This window comes from Phragmites australis, chromosome 13 (genome assembly GCF_958298935.1).
Source record: "Phragmites australis chromosome 13, lpPhrAust1.1, whole genome shotgun sequence".
Lineage (NCBI taxonomy): Eukaryota > Viridiplantae > Streptophyta > Magnoliopsida > Poales > Poaceae > Phragmites > Phragmites australis.
Window position 1 is genome coordinate 12,878,790 of NC_084933.1, and position 6,339 is coordinate 12,885,128.

Below are 6,339 nucleotides of genomic sequence, written 5' to 3' on the forward strand. Positions count from 1 at the left end.
GATTTTAATGAAATTTTGGAGGAGTTTACCTTGCTTTCTTGGATGTGAGGAAGAGAATATAACCAAAGATATTTCCAATATAAACATATCATTTCAACTCATTCTCCTCGAGATATCCAACAAAGTTAGAATGTATGATCACAACAATTGAACATAGTTCAACAATTAAACATAGTTCAATAATTAAACATAGTTCAACATGGTACTAATGCAAACAAAAATAAAGAACTACATAGTTCAACATGCAACCAAAATAAAACACTTCTTCTTCCCACTTTTTCCAACACTTCTTCTCCCCCTTTGGCATCAAATACCAAAATGGTCTACTCATCCTGTGGAGGAGGTGGAGGAGGTCTTGGATAGATAGTATAAAAATGCTCGGAGAAGCTGTCAAAGCGGCTAGAGAGGGTGTCAAACTATTGTTGCAGATTCTACTGTCCAAGAGATATGTTGTTAAACTACAGAGACACTGCAGAGCTATATGCGTCTCTTCGTACATATTCGCGCCAAGCGAAGGGCTTGAGCGAAGACACCATCATTGATGCCGCTATACAGGGCATCAGAGGAGGGCTTTTGGCAGGAAAGCTTACACGCAAGAGGCCAGAGAGTGTACATGAGCTCTTCAATAATATGGAAGAGTATACAAGGTCCGAGTTGGATCACCTTCGGAAGAAGTGTGAGATGGCAGCTTCAAAAATGCTAAAGAAAAATGTATCAACCAGAGAGGCAAACGCTGGACACTCTAGAGACAAATCGAAGCATGTAAAAAAAAGCCGAAGCATTTGAGTACACATCGAAGCAAAAAGAAGTCAACTAGATAGACTTTGGACAAGTCGAAGTCGCCTAGGTGTTCAGCGAAGCACAAGGCGGGGCTACTCGAGGAGGCCGGAGTGTTAGAGGCCGAGGAGGCCGGGCTCTGCAGGACCCGGCCACATTGTACTATGAGTTACATAGCGAAGGTGCTGGTCATAGGACTAAACATTGCCCACATGTCATGGCCATGAAGGAAAGCTTAGCGAAACAAGTGTTCAATAATGCAAGAATTGTGCATCATGTCACACATTTCATACAGGACGAAGCTTGGGAAAACAATCAGACCCGCAGCCCAAACACAATGTTTGCAAACCAGTGGCGACCAATGGCTGCGCCGACACACCAATATGTTCCTGTACCTTTGGTTTCGCCAGACCAGACGGCTGGTCAGTTGGCTTTCCAAGGAGAGCTCCCACCACCTCCACCAAGACCAGCGATCGAAGCCCCCGCCCCCAGAAACCAGCAGATCGATGAGCATAGTAAACCGTGGATACAATGTTGTGTTGGCAATCTCTGGAGGATCAAATCAGGAAACAGAATCGAAGAGGCAGCGAAAGGGTTAACTTATGTCCATTTAAGGTGGTCCGATGTGCCCATTACCTTCTCACAAGAGGACATGAGGGTTCTAGATTACCCACATATGGACGCCTTCATCGTTACTGCAAACATTTCAGGAAATGAAGTGCACAGAATCCTGATAGATCGCGGAAGCTCGGCATATATCATCTTCGCCGATGCTTTCGACAGGATGGGTTTGCAGCGAAGTGACCTTCAACAGGCTGGGTCCCCGCTACTAGGCTTCGAGGGAAAAGCAATCCCGGTGTCATTTGGTGAGGGGTCAAGCTTTCGAACGAAGGATATCACCTTCGATGTGGTTGATATCAACTATCCCTACAATGCAATATTCGGACAAGGAGTTCTGAACACATTTGGAGCAATAACGCACCAGGCAATTTGTGCATGAAGATGCTTGGTCCCAGAGGTGTTATAACGGCACTCAGAGATCAACAGGTGGCCCGTAGGATTGAAGTGGGAAATACTCCAGGCCGGCGAAATGTCCATGTAGTGGCTGGACCTTCGATGGATCATGAAGAACTCGAAGAGCAACCGAGGGTACATAAAATGGTGAAGGCTGGACCAGAAGGACAGACCAAGAAAGTGCCGCTATGTCCAGACAGGCCAGACAAAAAAGTCATCATCGGGGCAGAAATCATAGAAGAAGCTCAGCGAAGGTTGATATTGTTCCTTCGCAACAACAAAGATATCTTTGCTTGGTCTCCGAAGGATTTGTAAGGAGTCAGCAGAGAAATCATTCAACACACTTTAAATGTAGACCCAAATGCAAAGCCCAAGAAGCAAAAGCTTCGGAAGGCTTCAAAAGAGAGGGAAGAAGCAACTAAGGCTGAAGTGCAGAAGTTGCTTGATGCTGGCATGGTGTGTGAAGTATTGCATTCGGAGTGGCTGGCAAACCCGGTGCTACTCAAGAAAAGTAATGGCAAGTGGAGGATGTGTGTAGATTTCATAGACCTAAACAGAGCTTGTCCGAAGGATGACTTTTCACTGCCACAAATTGATCAGCTGGTGGAATTCGCTGCTGGCTGTGAGATGTTGAGTTTTCTGGATGCATACTCTGGGTACCACCAGGTTTGGATGGCGAAGGAGGATGAGGAGAAAACAAGTTTCAGAACTTCCTTTGGTATATATTGCTTTGTAAGGATGGCCTTTGGCCTTTGGAATGCTGGCGCCACCTTCACCAGATTGGTACAGACAGTGCTAAATTCACAGTTAGGGCGAAATGTCTTGGCATACGTCAACGACATAGTGGTCAAAAGCATTAGAAAGGACCAACATCTCGAAGACCTTCGGGAAACTTTCGAAAACCTGTGAAGCCGGCCTAAAGCTAAACCCTAAAAAAATGTGTGTTTGGGGTGTAGTCTGGAAGGTTGATGGGCTTCTTGATCTCGAAAAGGGGCATCGAGGTAGAACCTCAAAAAGTTCAAGCAATAATTGACATGAGACCCCCGCAGAGCAGGAAACAAGCACAACGCCTGGCAGGCAGGTTGGTAGCTCTAAACCAGTTCATTGCAAAATCAGCCGAGCGAAGCCTACCTTTCTTGAAAACGCTAAAAGGCTCTGACCCCTTCAAATGGGGTGCAAAGTAGCAGGAAGCCTTCAATAAGTTGAAGAAATATCTAACGAAGCTCACGGCCTTATCCAGCCCCGATCCCGAGGCTGAGTTGTTGCTATACATAGCAACATCCCCTTCGGCAGTAAGTGCCGTACTCGTGCAAGAAAGGTAAGAAAATAACAAGTTGCAATAATTTCCGGTATGCTATGTATCAGAGGCTTTGGTAGGTACGAAGAGGTTCTACTCCGAAATGGAAAAGGTGGCCTATGTGCTAGTAATGGCATCACGAAAGCTTCACCATTACTTTACGGCTCACAAGATTACAGTGCCCACCTCCTAACCCCTTCGTGACATGTTTGAAAATCGTGAAGCTATAGGGAGGATTGCAAAATGGGCTACAGAGATCGCACCATTCACGATAGTTTTCATCGCAAGAATAGCGATGAAGTCTCAGGCATTAGCAAAGTTCATGGCAGATTGGACACCGTAGGCCGAAGCTCCAGAAGAAGTACCGTTAGACCCGGTTTGGATCGCATATTGTGACGGAGCCTTGGGGACTTCGGGTGCTGGTGTGGCGACAGTGGTATCTTCACCTTCTGGAGTGAAGTTGCGATATGCCACCAGGCTCGAGTTTCGATCGATAAACAACGTTGTGGAGTATGAAATAGTTCTCCTTGCCCTTCATAAGGCACGAGCGTTGGGCGCTCGAAGGGTCTTGGTCAAGAGAGATTCTAAAGTGATAGTAAGCCAAATTGACAAGACATTTCAGATGAAGGAGCCAGAACTAGTCAAATACATGGCAGCAGTTCGAAGCATGGAAAAGCATTTCCTGGGATTCACAGTCAAGAGCATATCAAGAAATGACAACTTTGAGGCCGATGACCTCGCAAAGGCCACGACGCAAAATCTGCCAATACCGCCAGATGTGTTTTATCAGAAATTGAAGGTGCCAGCTGTAGAGGCCTCTTTGCAGAAGGCACGCTCAGTTGCTATAATTGAGAGCGAAGATTGGCGCTCTCCCATAATATCTTATCTTCACGGCTACTATGAGCCCAAAGATTATGTTGAGGTGAAGCGCATGGCACAGAGAGCCAGAAACTACAAAATTGTGGGGGACGACCCAAGGCCTTCCTTTTTGATGGAGAACCTTTGGCTATCCAAAACTTGTCTTATTTTGAATTCTCCAATATAGCATCTTGCAAGATCATTGGTCAGTTTTTCAACCTTTTCTTTCAACATGATATTTTCATAGATAATCAAGACATCATTGCAAGATATAACTTTAGGCAAAGTAAGCAAGTCATTATACAAGGTAGATGAATTCATACAAGGTAAAGTAAATACATCATCAAGAATACTGCAAGATATACTCATATCTACTTTTGATTTGTTGGTTTCATGAGCAATAAGAGAGTTATGAGCTTCCTTAAGAATCTCATGAGTTTCTTTTAGACCCTCATGAGCCGTCTTTAGCTCCTCATAGGAAACTTGAAGAGAAGTGTGTCTCTTTTTTAATTCCTTAAACTTTGGTCTTTCTTTGCTCATTAAATCATAAAAACCATTGATTAACTCAACAAGATCATCATATGAATATTCATCTTCATCATTTAATACCTTAGAATCACCTTTTGCTATGAGGCAATGAGGTGTGGAGAAGTGTGAAGGTGCTTCCTTGATAGCTAACCGGCAAGACCCTTTTGTGATGGCTTCTCATCGTCGGAGTCAGAGCTTAAGCTTGCATCCGAATCCCACTCAATATAGCATGCTTGGTCATCTTTCTTCTTCCTGTAGTATTTCTTGAAAACTTTCTTGCCATCACTATCCTTCTTCTTCTTGGAATGTTTTGCTTCCTTGTTCTTTCAATTTGTGGCAATATGCCCCTTTTTGCCACATTCAAAGCATCTTCTTTTTTCGAAGAGATTTCCTTTTGAAGATTGTCCCTTCTTACTATATCCACCTTGATATCTCTTCTTCTTCATAAAATTCTTGAATTTTCTCACAAAGAGAGCCATCTCTTCATCATCCTCATCATCATCATCATCATCACTCTCTTCATGATCATCTTTTCCTCTTGATGCTTGACACTTAAATGCGACATTCTTCTTCTTGGCATCACTAGAATCATCATGAAGATCCTCTTGTGACCTCTTGAAAATGTCATGAGTGAGAATTTCACTCAAGATTTGCATTGGAGTCGTCTCCTTCAAGTTGAACCTCACAAGCAAAGTCACGATACTATCATATTTGTTAGGCAAAGCTCTAAGAAACTTATGAGAAAAATCAACATAAAAAACATCCATGCCAAGCCCTTAAGTTCATTTATTATGTTATACAAACAATTGAACATTTCTTCAATGCTTTCGTTTGGCAACATAGAAATTTCTCAAGTTGCCCTTTGTAAACAAGAAGCTTGGCATCCTTAACCATGGTTGTACCCTCATGAATCTCTTTGAGCCTTTCCCAAATTTCATGAGCGGTCTTAAGCTTGCAAATACGATTGAACTCATTAAGCTAAAGCACTATAAAGAATATTCATAACTTGAGCATTAGCAAGAGAATTGTCCTTATCAACATCGATAAGATTAGTGGGATCAAGAATTATATAATCCTCATCCACAATATCCCAAAGCTTACTGCACATAGCCTTAAGATACATGGTCATTGTAGCCTCCCAATAGGTGTAGTTTGACCCCTCAAAGAACGAAGCCTTCCCCACATTGACATGAGCATCACTCGCCATAATCCTACTCTGAGATGGTTAAATCTACGATAAAAGGAGTCCTAGGCTCTGATACCACTTGTAGGATCAAGGATACCGACTAGAGGGGGGTGAATAGGCGGTTTTAAAAAACTAATTATTAAGAGATCAAGAAAACATGCGGAAACAAACTAAGGATCACTAGAGCAATAAGAATGACAACTAAGAGCTATGTTGAGGTTTGCAACCCTAGGATGACATGCAACAAAATTATAATCTAGGAAGATAAATTGCTTGATGTAAATTGCATGAAAGTAAATAGGTCAACAATGAAGTAAATAGCTCAAAAATGACACAAGAGATTATTCCCGTGGTATCGGTGATTTTCCGATCACCTCTAATCCACATTGAGGTGAGTTCTAGCTTCCATCTGCTTCTCTATCAAGTATTCAATTCTCACACGAGAAAGGGCTCATACCGAGCAAAAGCCGGAATTGAACAAGAACTACTTAAAACCTCGATTCGACTAACTAAGCACTTTATCGCTCTGGCAAGGAGTGCTCAAACCTCTCATAATCACCACCGTGGCTCCTTCACAATCTTCCATGAAGAGCTCGACGGTGCCACAACCTCCAAGCCATCCAGGAGGCGGCAACCTCCAAGAGTAATAAGCCAATGATGCTTGCTTGAAGGATCATTA